Consider the following 21,724-nt stretch of genomic DNA (forward strand, 5'->3'; position numbering starts at 1 on the left):
GGCAGGTACGAGGCCTGAAGGTTGATGGCGTGGGCTAAGCAGAAGTCCCACAGAAGGAGGGCTTCTTGACAGAATGGCGATGACAGAACGCCGCCTTGCTTGTTCAGGTAGAACATGGCCATGGTGTTGTCCGTTAGGACTGCTACGCAGCAGCCCTGCAAGTGGAGGAGAAAGGCTTGGCACGCAAGGCGAATCGCCCTGAGCTCTTTGATGTTGATGTGCAATGACAGCTCACTCTAGTGCCATAAGCCCACCATCCAAGGATCCAGCCCCTCGGGGGGCTGGGTGCTCAATCCTGACGGTTGCCGGGCAACTGGAGGCGGGGGAGCCCTGGGCCTGGTGATATGCCCAGGGGGTCCAAAACTGCCATTGGGGCTGCCAGTTGGGTGCTGGGGGATCTTAGCTGAGGCTCCCCGGGCCCGACTGGGGAATGTTCGAGAACCCTGAAGCTCTCTCCAACCTGCCAGAAGGAGACCGAGATTGCGATGGCCAAGGAGGAGTGGTGCGCAAGTGAAGCAAAGGTGGCACCGAGTCCCTTGGTAAGCGCGGGTCATGTGGGGATTGGTGCCGGGAGGCTGATTGCGACCGCGACCGGTGCCACGATGAAGAGTGATGCCAGGCAGTAGAGCGGTGCCGTGATGAAGAGTGGTGCCGTGCTGCTGAACGGTGCTGCGCTGGTGAATGGTGCTGTGTTGGTGAACAGTGCCGCAACGGTGAGTGGCGCCAAGCTGATGAGCAGTGCCGCGACGGAGAGTGGTGCTGTGATGGCATCGGTGCCGCTATGGAGAGCGGTGCCGCGATGGAGAGTGGTGCCAACAAGTAGATTGGTGGCGGGCTGTGGGCCGGTGCGACAGTCAATGCGGGGATCAGAGTTCCACACTGCATCGGTCCAAACGGTGCCACGAGGTCACCGGTCATGACCTGGATCTGGAGCGGGACCATGACCCAGCAGTCGATAGTGACCTCAAGCGGGAATGGCTCCGAGGATCGGGACTGTGAGACCAGCGCCGCGAGTCTAACCAGTGCCGTGCGTCAGACCGGTACCTGTGGCGGTGTCGGGACTCGGAATGGCGCCGGGACTCCGAGCGGCGTGGAGATGCTGGTCTGAGGGCTGCCATTCCGAACATCACCGGTTTACCCTTGGACGGTACCTGGACTCGGGTTGGGGCCGGTGCTGGGGCCAGAGGCTCCGGAGCCGTCATTTCAATGAGCCCTCTGGCGGCCTCAAAGGTATCCGGTGTGGAAGGTAATGTGATCTCTTCCACTTGCACTGTCCCCTGTGCAGGGCTGGGATGAGCAGATCTGTGCCTGGTGGCCTTGTCCTGCTTAGAGTCTTGCTCAGTCGGGACTGGGACAACTGCTTAGGCCCTAACAGGGGGTCCTTCCAAGGCTTGCTTCTTCCCAGCAACCGGGGAATGGGGGGGTGCCAAGGTGGGCGTTTTTGGGGCCTGGGAGATCACTGGTCCCAAGACAAGCGCGGGATCTTCCGCAGTGCCTGCGTCTTGAGAGGGCCACAAAGCAGACTCCATGAGGAGTTGCTTGAATCGAATCTCCCTCTCTTCTTGCATCTGGGGCTTGAATGGCTTACAGATTCTACACTTGTCTGCCTGATGGCCCTCCCCCAGACACCTGAGACAGGAATTGTCAGGGGTCACCCACAGGCATGGATTTGTTGCAAGAGTTGCAAGGCTTGAAGCCCTGGGACGATATGCCCCAGAGCCCCGCAGGGCAGTCGTTGACGGGACTGCCCTCAACTACTAAACTACGCTATAGGAAACACTTAACACTAACTAATAACAATTAATCGACAATCAAGGTAAGAGAAGCTAGGGATAAGTGGAGCACTTGTTGAGACAAGAGACCACTGTTCCAACAACCGTCACGGGCAGTAAGAAGGAACTGAAGGGAGGTCAGGCTGCCAGGGTCTTATATAGAACGCCATATCGGCGCCACTCCAGGGGGCTCCCCAGCCGGCCCAACGGGTAGCTGCTAGGGAAAAAGTTTCCAACATCCGTGCACGTGGCTTGCGCACAAACCTAACTGGAATTATTGATATGAGCAAATCACTCGAAGAACATGGTGGAAACTAAATGAATGTGAGCTCCTAGTGCAATGTGGCGGCTAAGAGCTAATGCACTCCTGGGCTGTATAAGCAAGAACTGGAAGTAGGAGTAGGAAGGTGGTATCACCTCTGTATATGGCATTAGTGAGACCATTACAGAATACTGTGTCCCGGACTGGTGCCCACATTTTAATAAGGATATTTTCACATTGGAAAGAGTTCAGCAAAGAGCTACAAGAATGATTTGGGTTCTGGAAAACCTTCCTGACAGCCTCCTTTTTTTGCTGCACCCAGGAGGATTTGGATGCAGTGGATAACCTGACCCAAATATTAGTTTATGTAAGTGCCCTTGAAGCACATGGCGCTTTACAGACTTCTGAGACCAGAAGCCAGATTTTGGTCTCAGTTACACCCGTGTAATCCTGTTGACTTCAGGAAGGTGCATCAGAGTAACCCAGAGCAAGAATTTGACCCTGGGGCCATATGGCATTATACAGTCCACAGGCCTGATCCTGCTGCCCCTTCCTCCCTCTGAAGTAAACAGGGTTACCTCCAAGCACAAGGATTACTCACACATGAAAGTGTCTGCAGGGCCAAGCTTCTAGCGAGGTATGTATCTAACTTGTCTCTCTAGGTTCTATACTGCACTACTCCTCATGCTATCTGATAGCGAACCAAAGCGGGGGAAGGGCAGGAGGTAGGAATGCAGATGCAAAACTAAGGGATGGAGACGTTCCTGGGAGAGCAGCAGTTTGGTTTGGGTTGTGCTGTACAAGGTAATTATTAGTCTCTTGATGCTAATTGCTTTGGGGAAATGTATAATTGTATGTTTCATTGATTGTATTCCAGATCCCTTTAATGTGCTCTTGTTGGCAAGTGAGCTGTTTCTGCTACCCTGATTCCAGTGGAACTGGACTCTGCAGAGCGGGGGGGGGGCTTGCAGGACTCTGCCCCAGGCAAAGTCACAACTCTTTATGTAGTTTTGGGAAGCGTTTCTTATAAGACTTTCTAGGGGGATAATTTGGAATATCTTGGGCAACACTGTTAGTGTTTAAGGCAGAGGTGAGGTTTTTAGGAAGAGAGAAGATACCTCCTCAAAGGAGAAGCTGGGAAGGAATAAATACATCAATTGGGTAAACAGTTTAGTCTCTGGCAGGACTCTATCTATAGCCGTCTTAGATACCCATGAATTTGTGCTTAAATACAATGGGCTGGTCTCAATCCCTGACTTCTCCATTGTGACTAACATGCATTCAGCATATAAATGGGACACTGTGTCAGGCGCTGCCTCCTGGTAGCCAGGCCTAGTGGTTGGAGTGGAGGTTGAAGCAGGTCGTCCAGTCAGGACTCGGCCAAGGATGATGCTGGAGTCGAAATCCGGGGGCATGCCAGGGTCAGAACCGAGCTCAAAGTCTGTAGACAAGCTAGAATAATACCACGGCTGAAGTTCAGGAGCAAGCCAGGCGTCCAAGCCAGGTGGTCAGAGTCCAGGGACAAGCCAACTCAGGATCATAGCTAGGGTCTAGATACAGGCCAAAGGTCCAGGCGAGGTGGTCAGAGTCCAAGGGTCCAGGGAGGGTCAGGTAGTGGAGGCAAGGCTGGAGCACATCAGTAACAGGGCTGGAGCAAGACTGGGGCAGGGCAAGGCCAGGACTGGAACAGGGCGTGGGCCAGGCGGGGGCCGTGGCAGGAACTGGATAAGGAACAGGCTGGGAGTCACTGGAGTCCGGCACACTGCAAGGCATCAGGAGGGTTCCTGGCTGGGTAGTGCTGTTGCACAGACCTGCGTCTCTGGCACTCAAGTTAGTCATCTTGACACCTGTTTTCACACCCTCTACATGAATGCTACTGCCAAAAAGGGTGATCATGCCTCCACTCGCCTCAACCAGGCCTCTTTACTGACAGCACTCCCTCCGCCTCAGTCTAGAATGTAAGAGCACATCACATGTCCATCTCCCTTACATGTTTGCAACGACTTTCCCAATGTCTCAACCACTAAATTACCATTTAAGCAGCAAATGAAGCAAGCACCCATTTTGTTATCTCACTGTGGGAGTGGGAGGGCAGTCTTCACAGCAAGTCAAACCCAGAACCACTTTCCAGCCTCAGACCATATATAAAAGAAGAGTTCAGAGGGGAGTCATGTCTGCCTCTGAGATAAACTGTTCTGGTACTGACACTCTTGGTTTGGTGATTAACTCTAAGATCATCAGCTGCATGAAAGGGTTAAAACCCAAGAAAGGGCCCATGCTACAAATGGCCATGAGACTGAGGGCTTGTCTACATTACAAAGTTAAGTCAACGTGAGGCAGGTGTATGGAGGTGTACACACTACAATTCCCCTCCCGCTGCTTTAACTCGCCTGCCAAGCCGACCTAATAAAACCACCCAGACGAGAAGCATAGAGCTTACATTCACCTAAGTGGCCTCTAAGAGGTGTCCCAGCGTGCCCACCATGACTGCTCTGAACACCAGTTTGAACTTCACTGCCTTGCAGCCAGGGACACCAGCATGCGCCCCGTCCCTTTTAAAGCCCTGGGAAGTTTTAACTTGTTCTTCCTGTTTGCTCTGTATGGAGAGCTCAGATAGCTACTGCTCAGCTGAGCATGCTGGCTCCACACAGCAAACACGCTCCTGCTTGAAGCACACAGGAGTGGGTGCATCCTCTGGGGCTGTGGGGAGAGGAGGCTGTGCACTCACAGCTCCGCTCCAGCTGCAGGAACTTTGACCTCTACAGCCAGATCTCTAGAGGCATGATGGAGAAGGGCTTGTACAATCAAAGAGCTTTGGCAGGCATACCAGAAGGCAAGAAAGGCTCTGGTGAGGAGCCCCAGACATGCTACTTCTAAAAGGAGGGTGCTGAGGTCAGAGTAGTGGCATATGGGTGGGTGGCTGGTGGAGGAGCAGTCAGGGTGGGGTCAGGGCTGGATTTACACCTTACATGACCCTAGGCACAGCATCTTCAGCGCCCACCACCACCTCCACCACCGACAGCTGACCTTCATGTTTTCCGTAAAAAATAAAATGAAAAGAAATATAAATGATCATTTAAATATTCAATACAATACAATACAAAAATACATGTAATTAAAAGAATCTCATAGGTTGCAGATAGGTGCTACTTTACTGCACAGGCACATGTTTCTTCCTTAACTTCTGTTCTGTGAACGCGCTAATGATATCCTCGCAATCCATATCTTTTAAACATTCTCCTTCAATAGTTAGAAGGGAGAGTGCATGTAATCATTCTTGCACCACAGATTCCCACAAGTAGTTTTCAACTCTTCTGAGTAGGAAAGGGTCACTCCCTGGCAGACATGCCAAACCCATGAAAAAAAAAAGAGAAATTTGGCTTGGTTTTGCCTTAATTGGCTTGTGAGTTGCTTATTGGCTAGTTTTTTTGCTTTTAGTTTGTTGCTTGTTTGGCTTGTAGCTTGTTGCTTCTTTTTTCCGATCGGCTCCCGGCTAGCAGGGGCAAGGGGGGGAGAGAGTCGGGGTGCACAGTGGGCCCACCACAGTCCCAGACTGCACGCCACGGGGACCTAGTCACATAGAGTGTTTGCGTTCTTAGGGATTGGCTTGTTTGAGCCTTGTTTTGAAATTGGATTAGCTTGATTTGGGGCTTATTGTGAAAGTTGGGGTGCTTATTTACCACATGAATATTGGCAACTGTGCTCCCCGGAACAGTTCATTGCTGAAGTTGAGAGAAAAATGTGAAGGGCAATCTAAACATTCAGATAAGTATCCTGCAAGTCCTTCTCAAGCAACATACTGCATAACTGTGGGATGGTTATCTCCTCCATCCACTTCTTCAGTTGCCTGTTGAGGTGGATGCATTCATCTGTAAATGAATCTTCCAAGTCCTCACTGAACTCCACTAACAAATTAGCAACACCTGTCGAGATTTCCGGTATAGTCAATGTCTAACTTTTCTAGAAAACTGAAGTGTTCAAACAATATGTTGTAAGCTTCACTTCGTCAACTGCAACTCTTCATGTAGTCTATCCATCAGTACATTCAATGTATTAATACGATAGTTGTCTCAACTTGTTTTCAGTTATTCATCTTCCTTGTTATCATCAAACCTGGGGTTACATTTCTTCTTCTGCTTATGGTCATACTCATATTCATTAAGTCTGGGTACTGATTTAGCAAATTGTTCGTAATGATCGAAATTGTCTCTTACGCTTGTCACAAATTCGGAAAGAGAACTGTGAAGCTGAACAATTGTTCCCAAATCAATGTAGACACTCTGCAACTTTACATCAACTGCTTTGAACCCCTGAAGTATGGTTCCCCAGATGTTGTCATTACTACAGTCTCCAGGTTTTTGAGTTTATCAAGAATACCCCTCAATTCATTTTGTGACATTGCCTTTTCAGTGGCATCATCCGAGATATGTTAAAGGGCATTAATAATATCAGTCCAACCTTCTTGAAGAGCCTGGCATGGATCTTGTCTTGCTGACCAACATGTTTGAGATAAGCTTTTAACTACATATGTACCAGGTTTGATACAAGACATTAATATGCCCCAACAATGGGTGGAAGCTGTGAAAAATTTGTACAGCTGCTGCAAAGTACACAAATAAGACGTTGTTTCATTGCAGCACCTGGCAGCATATGATCCCATGAGGTTAAGTGAGTGAGCTGCACACAGGATGTACTGAGCCCACCCATTCACTTCCCTTATTCTAGCTTGTACTCCTGAGTATGCACCAGATATATTGCTTGCATTATTGTAAGACTGACCATGGCAGTCCCTAATGTCTAGGCCACATGTGTCCAAAGTATTCAGTACAGTCTCTGCGAGCTGTTAAGATTTATGCCCTGCATTGGGTATAAAGCCCACAAATCGTTCTATGGCTGTGCCATCTTCTTTTACATATCTTATTATGAACATTAACTGGTCCACATGTAAAATGTCTGGAGTCAAATCAAAGCTTATTCCATAATATTTTGCACTCTTAACTTCATTCAGAATTTGTGTAGTTAATCATTCATTAGTTGAACAGTTTTAGAGAGGTACAAAGTATGCCCGCTGCCCACATTTCCATAGTGCCGCATGTGTACTGATAGAAATTAATCAAATTGCGCAATCAGTTCCAACGTTCCAAGGTAATTGCTGTTGTGCATACTACCAAAATGCTCATCACCACCTCAAAATGGCAGTCTGCGAATCGCAAGAGATTTGATGTTTGCAGATACACATCTTAAAACACTTCTCCATTACTGCCTTTCCTTTTCCAACGGTTGCATAAGAATTCTGTCGACTCGCCCCTTAGCAGTTCCTCTTATTTTCAAAGCGGCAACATATGACTTGTGGTAAGGTGAATTTTTGTGCTGTAGATCATGCATTGTACCATTCTTCCAGTTGCTGAATCCCATAGAAAATGTGTTAGGTTGTTGCCTAAAAGAAGGCATGGTTCAGAAAACATACTACCTTTATTTTCTGAATAAACTAGCCATGTTCTTACTTTTACTTCGCCACTCTTTAGCTTCCTTTTAAAACGTTGATCTGAACAAAATCTTAATGTATTGTCTCCATAAACTCACTTTGATTTGTCAAAGCCTATTTCAGTATTCTGATGTGTACCATACATTGCTATATAATCTCGTGTTTTATCATTAATTATCCACTCAGCAGGATCAATACTAATGCTAAACATTGCAGTTGTAAGATCACACACATTTTCAGCCACTGTTTCATTTCTGTATTCTTTCTATCAGACACAGAAAGCATAGAATTGTCATGAATATCAGTTTCTTCATCCACTGTCTCTAATATACCCTTATCATTATCACTACATTTTTCCTCTTCAGCATTCACAGTTTTATCACGACGCTTTGAACTGGTCTGACTACCAAAATAAACATCGATTTTCAGAACTTTATTTAGGAACTCAACTGTCCTTTTATGTTCTGCTTCTCTCTTAATCTTATTTTTATAACCACTCAATTTCTTCTTTGGTTCGCTCATTGTCACAAAAAATACCCTGCACCAATATGAACATGAAACTTATTTCGTATCGTATCAAATCTGTGTTGGCTGCAATATACTATGGTAAAGGTAGAAATAGCATTTGTGTACATGCATGAATAGAGCTGCAAGCACAGATGCGGGCTGGTAACTAAACGTAGTGCATATACATGAGCGTCTACAGACAGCGCTGACATTGGCCAATTACAAACAAGCAGAGCCGGTACCACATGCAATATGAAATCCAGGTATAGTGTTGCCACGGTTTCCCATGTCATTTTATCCTTGAATTGTTTATAATTTTTAAAAATAAGCATACGCTAACCACTTTTAACCACGTATGTATTAACTTTTTAACTCGTAACCCACTTTTAACTTTTAGGCACCACTAGAATGCTGGCGCCCCTAGGCACGTGCCTACTGTGCCTAATTGGAAATCCGAACCTGGGTGGTGCCTGTTGAGGAAGGTGGGGGCTGGGGTCAGGGTAGTGGTATATGGGTGGAGGGCTGGTGGGGGGAGCAGACATGGTGGGGGTTCTGGAGGAAAGTGGGGGTTGGGGTCAGAGTGGGGGTATATGGGTAGAGGGCTGGTGGAGGAGCAGTCAGGGTGGGGGTCAGGGTGCTTAGCCTCAGGCTGTAGGAAAAGAGGGGATGGTTTTAAGAAAGAATGAAAAGAAACAGAATTAAAACTTCCCCTGGACAAGTATAAACAGATGCCACTGGCATTCACTTTTTCATATTGCTGTAAACTGCGCAGGGCTAAAATACCGACGGAGGGTGGGAAATTGGTACAATTTTTGTATGCCCACTGTAGATTATTCATTAAATAAAAGAGATTTACATCTCCTGAGGAAGGTTTTTGTGTTAAAACAATATCCCATTTTCAAGACATCTTTACTTCAGTAAACATGTTACTTTATGTTAAAATAAATTGCAGCATTCCATGGCTCTGTACAGCGTAATTAAAAGTGAGTCAGTGTCATGTGGACAGATAATGTACTGCTATTATATTGTATAGATTCAGAATTGGAGTGAACTTTTGTTATCTGGACAATATGACTTGGGTCTCTACCTCCACCGTGATCACAGATGCACAGTGGTATCCTTTGGACTCTCACTTCTGTCAAGGAGAGGGGTGTCTCAAAAGCAAACAGGTTTCAGAAAAAAACCTGGTCCAGTGCCTCCAATTTCAAGAATCTCTGTCTTTCCACTGCACCTGTAGTTATTTTTGCTCTGATATGCTCTTTTGGCTCAGTTCTGTATTGGTGTTGTACTACTCAAATGTTTTTACAACAGAATTCATAAGCGCTAGTAGCTGCAGAGAAATCATAAGCAAAGGGGATCAAATGCTTTCCTCTTGGCATAGGTGCACAAGTCCTGATACAAAGAGAAATGACCGTGGAAAGAATCACAAGGAAGTTCTCCGTACTTCTCATTCTGCAGTGCGCTGCATGTGAATTACACACTCTACAAGAAATCATTAGATAAAAATGTAAATAAATTCTGTGAAACAAATTCCTATGTTTGAGGTTTGTTTTAATTCTGGCTGAAACCGGCTCCAATCATACAAAGCTTAATTAGGAAAAAAAAACAGCATTCCAGGACCTCCATACACTTTCCCTCCTCTCCCCCCACACACATTCCATGTATCTTCCAGGGCCACAGCAGTACCGCAGGCACTCCATTCCGCGGGAGATTACACATAATGACAGCCCCACATACACCCAGCTGTGAGAGCCTCCTTAGTGTATGTGCTTGTGAATCCCCTTTTCCCTCCACTTTACAGATACTTTCCCCTGCATGTATGATGTTTATTTCAGATTTACAAAGGTATGTTTGCATGGGTGTGGAAGAAAAATCTACTTAGGAAAACTGAATTTATCTTCATTATTCTCCATCACTTGATGGCTGCTGCTAACATTCACAGGTGCATGTGTATTGTACTAGTCAGCCACACACAGCAATCATTACAAGGTTCATAGCATGGTGCAAACAATTCCAGGTTTAGCACACTACAGCAACACATATTACTGTGGCTCAGTGTTAAACTGCTCCTTCAACACCTCCCTCAGCCAAATACCCTCCACTGGGCTCATCTTATAGCCCTGTGTTCATAATGCACAGCACAATGCTGAACAGCAGTGCTGGATCCAAGCTTTCTGACACAGATGGCTGGCTCGCAGGTTACTAGGGCAGTTGAAAATTGATTGGAAAGCTAGTAGGATGCCCATGGAATGATGAGGTTGAGAAACTTGCATTGTGTGATGCTGTACCTATCCTATGAGGCATTGCAAACCCTTCCCAAAGCACCCTGTGGCTAGTTGCGCTGTGGGATAGATACCCACAGTGCACTGCTCCCTGTGTTGATGCAAGACCTGTTAGTGTGGATGCGCTCTGCTGACACAAGCAGCATAGTGTGGACATGCAACAGTGGTTTAATCAGTGTGGTGGCCGTACACTGACGTAACTGAAGTCGATTTAAGTTTGTAGTGTAGAGAAGGCCTGAGTGTGGCTAGGTAGGGGAGATGGTAAAAGTTAGGACACTTTATGTTTTCCTGGGTCACAAATATCTCCTGGAGGAACTCCCCATGTCTGAAAAAATTGAGACAGTACTGAGTACTTCAGAGACCACTTGTGACAAAGATGGGTGGCTTTTCTCCACCTTCTCGATGAGTGGCCCTTCCCCAATGTATACCCCACATACAGAGTCTCATCTCTTCCTATCTGGCACTGAGTGGGGTTTGTTGTCAGCCCAGCATCTTCTAGGGACAGGACAATGACCACTACATGCTTTAGGTGATCATCCCAATCGCACATACAGATAGCCATATCACCCAAGTATGCTGCGACATACCAGCCAATTGGGTCGATGACCCAATCCATTAACCTTTGAAAAGTTGCAGGTGCTCCATGGAGGCGAAATGGCGCAGAACTGAGAGAGCCCATAAGCAGTGATGAAGGCAGTCTTTTCATGGGACCAAGGTATAAGAGGAATTTGCTAATATCCCTTTGTGAGGTCAGATGTGGTAATATATTGGGCTTCACCCCAGCTGATCTTGGGATATACATACAACTTAGAAATGGCATTTATTTTTCTAAAATCAACACAAAATCAGGTGGTGCCATCCAGACTGGGGACCAAGACAATATGGCTCCTCCAGTCACTATGGGATTCACCTATAACCCCAGGCCCCAACATAGTTTGGAGTTCCTGCCATAGCACTTCACACATCTCTGGGGCATAGGATGAGGCCCTTCTCTGACTCGGTGCCCCAGCTCCATCTGGATATGGTGGCAAGCTAAGTGAGTTTGCACTGACAGGCCGAAAACACTATTGGGAAGGGGGCCAGCGGGTGTTGCAGCTGGGTGTTTTGCTCTGTTGGTTTTTCCCCAACCTGTACAGAGCCTGGGGCTTTGTCACAGGGCACTAGGGTCCCCGCTCTGCCTCACGAGGTCAGGAGGCTATGAAGAAAACCTTTTGTACTTTTCAGGGTTTGAAAAAATTTACATGGTAGATCTGTTTCATTTTCCTTGCATCAGGTTGCCTCATTTCATAATTAACTGGCCCTACCTGTCTTATTACCTCAAAGGGTCGCTGTCAATGGGCCGAAAGTTTGGACTCCATACAAGGGAGCAATAAGAACACACAGTCTCTGGGCTTAGCCACCTGGAGGTCTGAGTATAAAGGGATGCAATATGTGCCTGAAATGCTCCCACTCCCTACACAGCATGACTGAGTATGCGAGGCTGGAGGCTTTTCAACACTGGTCACTGATTCTGTGTGCCCCGCATGAGACAGGTGGGGCTTCAGTTTCAGAGGTACTGAGCATCCACAGCTCCCACTGACTTTAGCGGAGCTGTATGTGCTCAGCATCCGAAAGGCAGGCCAAAGATACCTCAAAGTAGGTACAAAAACCTGAGGGTCCCATGGGGGCAGCACAGGATCACTCTATCTAATTGAGGCAGCTACCAGTGGTTTGTCCAGGGCCAGCTTATATGACTCAGGCAGAATGTGAGTCGGCGTTACATCCAAAAAGCTAAATTAAAGGAATGTTATTAATGTTACAAAGTCAAACACTTGAAAGTTAGGAAATGCCAGAATTAAGGCTGCCTGTGAAACCTTAATTCATCCCTCTTGACCTCTGCATTATAATATAGTCTCAGGGCCGGCCCACAACATTTTGGCACCTGAGGTGGGGAGCTCAAATGACGCCGCCATGATCCCTCGCTTGGGCCAAAACTTTGAAAGGTCTCAATTCTGCCTTCTTCCTGTTCTACTCCTCTCATGGTACTGCTCTGCTACCTATCACAATAAAGAACTAACAGTTTAAAATGCCTTGTTCAAAAATTTTAAGTAACGCTTAACTTTCAAATGCCTGAACAGCAAATGTAACTTTTCTTGTCTGCATAGTAAACATTGGCATTTTTATCTGTTTGAATAATCAAAGTGATGCTTTCCGCGCCTTCTTGGTTGCAAAGATTTGAACTGCTTCCTGGAGGTCCACAGTCTGGGCCAGCTCATGCTCTATTGAGATGGTTGCAAGGCCGACCAGCCTCTCCTGTGTTGTTGTGGAGCGTAGATGTGTTTTTTATTAACTTCAGCTTGGAAAAGCTGCATTCTCCACTCGCAACTGTTACAGGAAGTGTTAGAAGTATGCGCAGAGCAACAAAAGCATTTGGAAAGAGGATCGTCATCTTATTTGTGCACATATATTCCAAAACAGCCTTTGGAGTTGATCCCGTTGAAATGTATCTTGAAAGGGCTTTCAGTTCATCACCTAAATCACTCACATCAATATTGTGCATGTCATCTTGTGTCCACACTGTCTCTAGTGCCCTGCATTGCTGGTGTAGGTCTTCTTCAGGTATAGTGAGGAGTTTTGGAATATCATACAACATCCCAAATATACTGCTGTGTTCCTTGAGCTGCATGAAACGTTCTTCAACTGACTATTGCACAATCTAGCACTTGGTTAAAGAATTCAACTTTGAATTGTTGTTTGGGGTCTCTTGTGGGATTATCCCATGCCTCGTAATCAAAATGTCTTCATCTTCGGTGACTCTTGTATTCTTGAATGGGTGGGAAAATAGCTTCAGTGTGAAGTTCCTCTGCCAACTTCTGTGCACTCTTCAGAATGTTTTGAAATCCCTCATCTGACCAGTATGACTTTGCTTTGTTCAGTTGTTCCATTGCTCCAGATATATCAAGGTCAACACCTTGGAATCTCTTGCTTACAACATTTATTTCAAACAGTATGTCATGCCACAACTCTAAGCCACACAGAAATTTGAAGTTCTGTATGTTTCTGGTGATTCCATTTCTCTCGCCACTGTTCTCCCACAAACATTTCCTGTCATAGCATTGTCCTCCATAATGGCAACTAGGGCATCATCTAGCTTCCCAATTTGGTGTTTGATAGGCTTTATCACCTCCACTCAACTTTTCCATCGTGTGGCACTCAGTGATTTCAGTGTCAGAGAGGATGTTCCCAGATGTTGCTTCAAACTTTGACATTGATGAGTTGACGCAGAGAAAAATATACAGATGCTCTGAATTACATTAAAAAATTCAGCAGCCTCACTAGAAGCTGAAGCTGCATCACTGACCACCATGTTCAATGAATGAGAACTGCATGGGACAAAAAAAGCTCGAGAGTTTAACTCTAGGATCCATGTCTGCACTCCTCTGTCCTTTCCTCTCATGATGGTACCATTATCGTACCCTTACCCCTCATGTCAGCTATCACAATTCCCGTATCTTCCAGCTTTTTAAGAAGCACATTTGTCATACCAGCTCCTGTAGTATCATCAATGTCAATAAATTCTAGAAAATGCTCTCTGACAGTCACCATTGCAGGGACATTTTCACTAGGTTCTGTTAACATAAGAACATAAGAAAGGCCGTACCGGGTCAGACCAAAGGTCCATCTAGCCCAGTATCTGTCTACCGACAGTGGCCAATGCCAGGTGCCCCAGAGGGAGTGAACCTAACAGGCAATGATCAAGTGATCACTCTCCTGCCATCCATCTGACGAACAGAGGCTAGGGACACCATCCTTACCCATCCTGGCTAATAGCCATTTATGGACTTAGCCACCATGAATTTATCCAGTCCCCTTTTAAACATTTTTATAGTGCTAGCCTTCACAACCTCCTCAGGTAAGGAGTTCCACAAGTTGACTGTGCACTGCGTGAAGAAGAACTTCCTTTTATTTGTTTTAAACCTGCTGCCTATTAATTTCATTTGGTGACCCCTAGTTCTTGTATTATGGGAATAAGTAAATAACTTTTCCTTATCCACTTTCTCAACATCACTCATGATTTTATATACCTCTATAATGTCCCCCCTTAGTCTTCTCTTTTCCAAGCTGAAGAGTCCTAGCCTCTTTAATCTTTCCTTGTATGGGACCCTCTTTAAACCCCTAATCATTTTAGTTGCCCTTTTCTGAACCTTTTCTAGTGCTAGAATATCTTTTTTGAGGTGAGGAGACCACATCTGTACACAGTATTCGAGATGTGGGCGTACCATGGATTTTTATAAGGGCAATAATATAGTCTCAGTCTTATTCTCTATCCCCTTTTTAATGATTCCTAACATCCTGTTTGCTTTTTTGACCGCCTCTGCACACTGTGTGGACATCTTCAGAGAACTATCCACGATGACTCCAAGATCTTTTTCCTGACTCGTTGTAGCTAAATTAGCCCCCATCATGTTGTATGTATAGTTGGGGTTATTTTTTCCAATGTGCATTACTTTACATTTATCCACATTAAATTTCATTTGCCATTTTGTTGCCCAATCACTTAGTTTTGTGAGATCTTTTTGAAGTTCTTCACAATCTGCTTTGGTCTTAACTATCTTGAGTAGTTTAGTATCATCTGCAAACTTTGCCACCTCACTGTTTACCCCTTTCTCCAGATCATTTATGAATAAATTGAATAGGATTGGTCTGAGGACTGACCCTTGGGGAACACCACTAGTTACCCCTCTCCATTCTGAGAATTTACCATTAATTCCTACCCTTTGTTCCCTGTCCTTTAACCAGTTCTCAATACATGAAAGGACCTTCCCTTTTATCCCATGACAGCTTAATTTATGTAAGCGCCTTTGGTGAGGGACCTTGTCAAAGGCTTTCTGGAAATCTAAGTACACTATCTCCACCGGATCCTCCTTGTCCACATGTTTGTTGACCCCTCAAAGAACTCTAAGGTAAAGGGAAATCGTCTTACTAATCCAGATTAGTAAGACACGATTTCCCTTTACAGAAACCATGTTGACTATTGATCAAGAGTTTATGTTTTTCTATGTGTCTGACAATTTTATTCTTTACTATTGTTTCAACTAATTTGCCCGGTACCGGCGTTAGACTTACCGTTCTGTAATTGCCGGGATCACTCCTAGAGCCCTTTTTAAATATTGGCGTTACATTAGCTAACTTCCAGTCATTGGGTACCGAAGCCGATTTAAAGGACAGGTTACAAACCTTAGTTAATAGTTCTGCAACTTCACATTTGAGTTCTTTCAGAACTCTTGGGTGAATGCCATCTGGTCCCAGTGACTTGTTAATGTTGAGTTTATCAATTAATTCCAAAACCTCCTCTAGTGACACTTCAATCTGTGACAGTTCCTCAGATTTGTCACCTACAAAAGCCAGCTCAGGTTTGGGAATCTCCCTAACACCCTCAGCCATGAAGACTGAAGCAAAGAATCCATTTAGTTTCTCCGCAATGACTTTATCGTCTTTAAGCACTCCTTTTGTATTTTGATCATCAAGGGGCCCCACTGGTTGTTTAGCAGGCTTCCTGCTTCTGATGTACTTAAAAAACATTTTATTACCACCTTTGGAGTTTTTGGCTAGCTGTTCTTCAAACTCCTCTTTGGCTTTTCTTATTACACTCTTGCACTTAAGTTGGCAGTGTTTGTGCTCCTTTCTACTTGCCTCACTAGGATTTGACTTCCACTTTTTAAAGGAAGTCTTTTTATCTCTCACTGCTTCTTTTACATGGTTGTTAAGCCACGGTGGCTCTTTTTTAGTTCTTTTACTGTTTTTCTTAATTTGGGGTATACATTGAAGTTGGGCCTCTATTATGGTGTCTTTAAAAAGGGCCCATGCAACTTGCAGGGATTTCACTTTAGTCACTGTACCTTTTAACTTTTGTCTAACTAACCCGCTCATTTTTGCATAGTTCCCCCTTTTGAAATTAAATGCCACAGTGTTGGGCAGTTGAGGTGTTCTTCCCACCACAGGGATGTTGAATGCTATTGTATTATGGTCACTATTTCCAAGCGGTCCTGCTATAGTTACCTCTTGGACCAGCTCCTGCGCTCCACTCAGGATTAAATCTAGAGTTGCCTCTCCCCTTGTGGGTTCCCGTACCAGCTGCTCCATGAAGCAGTCATTTAAAGTATCGAGAAATGTTATCTCTGCATTTCATCCTGAAGTTAAATGTTCCCAGTCAATATGGGGATAATTGAAATCCCCCACTATTATTGGGTTCTTAATTTTGATAGCCTCTCTAATTTCCCTTAGCATTTCATCATCACTATTACTGTCCTGGTCAGCTGGTCGATAATAGATCCCTAATGTTATATTTTTACTAGAGCATGAAATTTCTATCCATAGAGACTCTATGGAACCTGTGGATTCGCTTAAGATTTTTACTTCATTTGAATCTACACTTTCTTTCACATATAGTGCCACTCCTCCCCCTGCACGACCTGTTCTGCCCTTCCGATATATTTTGTACCCCGGAATGATTGTGTCCCATTGATTGCTCTCAGTCCACCAGGTTTCTGTGATGCCTATTATATCTATATCCTCCTTTATCACAAGGGACTCTAGTTCACCCATCTTATTATTTAGACTTCTGGCATTTGTGTACAAGCACTTTAAAAACTTGTCCCTGTTTATTAGCCTGCCTTTTTCTGATGTGCCAGATTCTTTTTTATGTGACTGTTGTTGTTACAAAACGCACCATTAAAGTCAGACTTCAGATCTGCCACAATCATCTGTTTGACTTTTGTTGTCAGTAACTGTATGACCTCATTTTGAATGGTTTTTCCAAGGTAGTGGTGTGTGTACATTTCTTGGGTGGTGACTCTTCTTAGATGCTCCTGGAGTACAGCATCAAACTCAGCCATCAGCTCCACAATGTTAAGGAAGTTTCCATTGTTTGGCACATACAGCTGATCTGAAGTGCCACACAGTGCTAGGTTTTGGGTAGCAAGCATTCTCACAATGGCAATGAGGCTTTTCAGAACATTTTGCCAGTAAAAAGACTCGGATGCAATCTTCTCTTGATGCTGATCATCTATGGTGGCCTTTAACCTTAGTCTCATCTCAAGCTCTTTCCACCTATGGAATGCTCTCTGGTGATTTGCTGCCTTCTCATGGCATGCCAGATTTCTAGCCCGATTGTTCCTGTAGAACCCAGTGTGGCTGGAACATTAGACTGGAAAGTTTGCAACAAAACCAGTATGCAGCATTCTTGGGTTTTGAGTACATAAGCCATGGCCTCTCCACTTTGTTACCATTGGGGATTTCACGCCAGTAATATGTTGGATGGAAACTTCTATTTTCATTGTCTTTCGGGAACATGAAGTTTTTCACTTACTGTGGCCCAGGCAGTACAAGGAAGTCCCCCAGGCTACTGCTCAAGTGGGTCCACAGTCCTGGATCATCTAGACTTAAGGAACTAAACTCAGCAGCAGCAGCAGCTGTTTCTTGAGCCTCCACCACACTCTTCTCTGATCTACACTTTTCTTCAGGAATGTGCATGGTTACATCCTTTTGAGATGGAGATATGGATGCTGCAGTAGCTGCAAGGTCACCTGCACTTTGACTAACTGGAAGATCAGGCATCTCCTCACCACTTACATCCTCACTGGGACCAGAAGGCTCACTGTGAACATTTGTGTCTATGTATCTCAGGAGAGCTCCTTAGATAGAAAAGCTTCCTTTGCTTTCTTTCTTTTTCTGAGTGCTGCCCCAGAGGGGCATTTTCTTCTTTCACTCATGACTGCTGTTCTGTGCCAGCTAGAGTGGCTCTCAACACTCAGTTGAAGGGGACAAATAAGCGGGCTGGTAGCAGGGCCTGAGTGAGGGAAGATATCAGCATCTTAAGGGCCTAACTGGCTCCTACTACTTCAGTTGACTGCCAGTTCTCCTCAAGTGGGTTCAGGGAAGCAGCAGGAAACAGGAAGCTCCCTGAAAAGCTGGTGTGAATCAGTCCAGGCTCCTGGGGGTGCTAGAGAGGTACATAAGAGGCTGTTCCTCCTCTCTCTCCCTGCAGCTCCTGTTGCTTTCTGTTATTCCCTCTCACCTTTTCTCCTGCCTGCCTGTTATGTCTCTTGTGCCGTCCTTCCTCCAGCACAGCACTCCACCATCTCTGTGCATCTCAAGCAGAGAGAATACATATGCACCAGCAGCAGACACAATTTTCTACACTCTGGGCCTTAGTGGCACTCCCCCACAGTCTGGCACCGAGGCGGCCGCCTCAGTTTGCCTCATGGTAAGGCCAGCCCTGTATAGTCTTTAATTATGTGATTACATACCATTTGCCACCCATTATCCATGCTATTACCCTCTTTGTGGACCAGCCATTAGAGAGGGATGAGAAATACACTTTGCCAGTGGGTTTCACAGCTATTTGGAGACAGCAGAAAAATGTAGAGACTCGGGACACCCAGGTTCAAATGCAGGTTTGGAAGGGAGAAAGGTCAAGGTGTCTCACTCTGCTCCTGGCCAGGAGGCTGCAATAGATGGCCCCCGTCATGTCTGTGCTGTGCTGTTTTCTTGTTCCCTAACACCAAGGATCCTGCACTGTCCAGCTGAAGCTCCCTGGAGCTGTCACCACTTTGCATCTATAAATGCTGTCCCTCCCCCATAGCCTGCCAGGCCAGCTATGAACCAGAGAGATTACAGTGGCCGAGAAGCTGGATATGAATCAGCAGTGTGCCTTTGTTGCCAAGAAGGCCAACGGCATATTGGGCTGTATTAGTAGGAGCGTTGCCAGCAGATCAAGGGAAGTGATTATTCCCTCTATTTGGCACTGGTGAGGCCACACCTGGAGTACTACGTCCAGTTTTGGGCCCCCCACTACAGAAAGGATGTGGACAAATTGGAGAGAGTCCAGTGAAGGGCAACAGAAATGATCAGGGGGCTGCAGCACATGATTTATGAGGAGAGGCTGAGGGCACTGGGCTTGTTTAGTCTGCAGAAGAGAAGAGTGAGGGGGGATTTGATAGCAGCCTTCAACTACCTGAAGGGGGGTTCCAAAGAGGATGGAGCTTGGCTGTTCTCAGTGGTAGCAGATGACAGAACAAGGAGTAATGGTCTCAAGTTGCAGTGGGGGAGGTCTAGGTGGGATATTATGAAAAACGATTTAACTAGGAGGGTGGTGAAGCACTGGAATGGGTTATCTAGGGAGGTGGTATAATCTCCATCCCTAGAGGTTTTTAAGGTCAGGCTTGACAAAACCCTGGCTGGGATGATTTAGTTGGGTTTGGTCCTGCTTTGAGCAGGGGGTTGGACTAGATACCTCCTGAGGTCCCTTCCAACCCTGATATTCTATGATTCTATGACTCCCATTATGCTGGCTATCGGCTGGCTCTCCTAGCTCTCCTGGCCCATCTCCCTGCTCCCAGCATTGGGTAAAGACACTTCAGTCCATTCAGGCTCTTCTGCAACATCAGGGTCAGAGCAACTCTATCTGCTGCTTTACTGCGTCCACAGAGCAGGACCGACGCCGTTACTGGAACGGAGGAAAAAATGGTTACCTATCTTAAGAACATATGAACGCCCATACTGGGTCAGAGCAAAGGTCCATCTAGTCCAGTATTCTGTCTTCCAGCAGTGGCCAATACCATGCGTCCCAGACGGAATGAACAGAACAGGGAATCATCAAGCGATACATCCCCATCACCCATTCCCACCTTCTGGCAAACAGAGGCTAGAGACACCATCCCTGCCCATCCTGGCTAATAGCCATTGATGGACCTATCCTCCATGAATTAATCAAGTTCTTTTTTGAACCCTGTTACAGTCTTGACCTTCATAACATCCTTTGGCAAAGAGTTCCATTGTATAGAGTGCATTGTATAAAGAAATACTTCCTTATGTTTGTTTAACACCTACTGCCTATTAATTTCATTTGGTGACCCCTAGTTCTTCTGTTATGAGAAGGAATAAATAACACTTCCTTACTTACTTTCTCCACACCAGTCACGATTTTATAATCATCTATCATATCCCCCCTTAGTTGTCTCTTTTCCAAACTGAAAAGTCCCAATCGTATTAATCTCTCATATGGAGCTGCTGTTCCATACCCTTAATCATTTTTGCTGCCCTTTTCTGAACCTTTTCCAATTCCAATATATCTTTTTTGAGATGGGACGACCACATCTGCATGCAGTATTCAAGATGTGGGTGTACCATGGATTTATAAAGAAGCAATATGATATCTTCTGTCTTATGATCTATCCCTTTCTTAATGATTCCCAACATTCTGTTTGCTTTTTTGACTGCTGCTGCCCACTGAGTGGATGATTTCAGAGAACTATCCAGAATGACTCCAAGATCTCTTTCTTGAGTGGTAACAGCTAATTTAGACCCTATTATTTTATATGTATAGTTGGGACAATGTTTTCCAATGTGTATTACTTTGCATTTCTCAACATTAGAAGCAGCAAAGAATCCTATGGCACCTTATAGACTAACAGACGTTTTGCAGCATGAGCTTTCGTGGGTGAATACCCACTTCGTCTGATGCAAGTGATCTCTCTCCTGCCATCCATCTCCATCCTCTGACGAACAGAGGCAAGTAGTGGAAATTTCCAGGGGCAGGTATATATAAGCAAGCAAGAAGCAAGCTAGAGATAACGAGGTTAGATCAATCAGGGAGGATGAGGCCCTGTTCTAGCAGTTGAGGTGTGAAAACCAAGGGAGGAGAAACTGGTTCTGTAGTTGGCAAGCCATTCACAGTCTTTGTTTAATCCTGAGCTGATGGTGTCAAATTTGCAGATGAACTGAAGCTCAGCAGTTTCTCTTTGAAGTCTGGTCCTGAAGTTTTTTTGCTGCAGGAAGGTCACCTTAAGATCTGCTATTGTGTGGCCAGGGAGGTTGAAGTGTTCTCCTACAGGTTTTTGTATATTGCCATTCCTAAGCTGGGTGGGGCACAGCAGAACTTTGTCATTGTACAACACCGTATAAGGCAGTTCGGCCATCAAAGCTCTAATCTTGGAGACCCTGCATGCCGAAGTGATAGTCACCAGGAAGGAGACCTTCCACGAGAGCATCAGCAGAGAACAAGAGGCCAGTGGCTTGAAGGGGGGGATTCATGAACCTTGACAGCACCAGGTTTAGGTCCCAAGGAGGGATCAGGTCATGAATCTGCGGGTATAGCCTTTCTAGTCCTTCCAGGAACCTGATCGTCATATCGTGAGAGAAGACTGATCTACTGGGACTGACCAGAGGGTGAAAGGCCGAGATGGCCTCCAAGTGAACCTTGATTGATGAAAGGGCCAGGTCTTGGTGCTTGAGATGGAGTAGGTAGTCCAAGATGGATTGAAGCAAGGACCTTGAGGGAGAAAGCCTCTGGCTCGAGGTCCAACAGGTAAAGCATTTCCACTTGGCTAGGTAGGTCACCCTGGTGGAGGGCTTTCTGCTACCCAACAGGACGTGT

General features: G+C 45.7%; 1 protein-coding gene across 1 annotated transcript in view; it reads right to left on the reverse strand.

The window, feature by feature from the left end:
• Positions 1-21,724, reverse strand: part of SHANK3 (SH3 and multiple ankyrin repeat domains 3) — a 653,367-nt gene that overhangs the window by 412,600 nt on the left and 219,043 nt on the right. The gene's annotated exons all lie outside the window — the stretch shown is intronic.

The sequence above is a fragment of the Mauremys reevesii genome, linkage group 1 (assembly GCF_016161935.1).
Source record: "Mauremys reevesii isolate NIE-2019 linkage group 1, ASM1616193v1, whole genome shotgun sequence".
NCBI classification, from domain to species: domain Eukaryota; kingdom Metazoa; phylum Chordata; order Testudines; family Geoemydidae; genus Mauremys; species Mauremys reevesii.